Source organism: Limulus polyphemus, unplaced genomic scaffold (genome assembly GCF_000517525.1).
Source record: "Limulus polyphemus unplaced genomic scaffold, Limulus_polyphemus-2.1.2 Scaffold1405, whole genome shotgun sequence".
NCBI lineage: Eukaryota > Metazoa > Arthropoda > Merostomata > Xiphosura > Limulidae > Limulus > Limulus polyphemus.
Genome location: NW_013667015.1, coordinates 63,959 through 65,499, shown reverse-complemented (window position 1 = coordinate 65,499; position 1,541 = coordinate 63,959). Strand labels below are relative to the sequence as shown.

Genomic DNA, 1,541 nt, shown 5'->3' with positions numbered 1-1,541 from the left:
TAGTGAGTATTTTTACAGTGACACCATCACTTGCAGTATTTCACTAACTGAAATAGTTACTTGAAGATAGCTTTGATATATGGAAACATCTGTTAGCCGAGTTCTTGCACAGATCTTAAAATATAATGTTGATAAATGGAACCATCGGCTCATGTAGATACGTAGATCTTGAAAGTCGAGTTTTTCAAAACTTGAAAATAGCGTTGATAACTGGATCAATTGTTGGTTGAGATGTTGAAAAGGAAATATCTGCTGAAGCTTTTCGCCAGACACCAATCATAGCAGAACAGTCTAGAAAAATGATCTATAGGAAATGATACAGCTTATAAAATGAGTCAGATCAACGTAGGCCGGTAAGGAAATCACTGATTGGCATGTCCTTTAACCAATCAGGAAATGTCACAGACCTACTGACGGATGTGTAGATTGTATAGGAATTCTTTTTGGCGGCAAAGGACAGGTTTATGTGTTTTAAAAAAGATGGCTTCCAAAATAGAGTTATATTTTAAGATCTATGCAAGAACTCAGCTAACAGATGTTTCCGTATATCAAAGCTATCGTCAGACTTTAAACCGTTTATCTGAGTGGGCCAAATGACATAACAACTAAACCGATGCTAAAAAAGCACACTCGAACACCACAAGCCATTAGAAAAATTGCATTAAGTTGTGCAATTTGAGTTTTTGAAAAGTTTTCTTTAAAACGAAATATCTATATGTGTTTACAACACATAACACGTCTGTGCAATGCAAGTTTTTCAGACGCTGATAACGGAAGAAGTCTACTTGGTGAGACACGGCAAGTTTTAATTAAATGAAAACAATGATAACTACAAAGTACTCTTAATACGAAATACACTTCATCGAAACACTGAACATTTTGTATCCAGCGTATCTAAACAAATATATTTTTTTCAATTTTTAGTGTTGATAAATTCTAATGGCAGGTGTATTTGAACAGCTAGTAAAGAAACTGTGTTTAATAAGGACACTTCTGTTAAACAGACATCTACTATCGTGTCTCATTGAAAATGAAAGATCCTATTTCTTACCTATTATATTGCAGATTAGCCATAACATGAATATATCTCGGCGTTTATTAGGCTAAACCAATTACTTAAAACATTATATAATCCGTTTATTTTTCATGTATAAAGATAATATTCTAGAAATATATCTGTTATGTCTGCGCTAAGGATATAAACAGAGTTATGAAGCTTAAATATTGCTATTATTGTAAAAAAAAGTTAAAGTAATTGTCTAAAAGTGACTTAAATTATCCATTGAACTCGATTGAATAAAAAAATATAAGCAGTTTATGAACTATTAAATAATCATGTGAGAATGATTAGCAAGTTTTATTAGAATATCTCTGGACCTATAATCAGGGTAAAACTGGGGCGAAATGAAATGATATTTGAAATGATAAAAGCCCTATAACGTATATATATATATATGACCTATAACGTATATATATATATATATATGACCTATAACCTATATATATATATATGTATAGTAATAATATATATATGTATATGT

At 31.0% G+C, this 1,541-nt stretch overlaps 1 protein-coding gene across 1 annotated transcript in view; it reads left to right on the top strand.

The window, feature by feature from the left end:
• The window catches only part of LOC111086760, an 82,300-nt gene that overhangs the window by 68,747 nt on the left and 12,012 nt on the right, over positions 1-1,541 (top strand). The window lies entirely within an intron of this gene.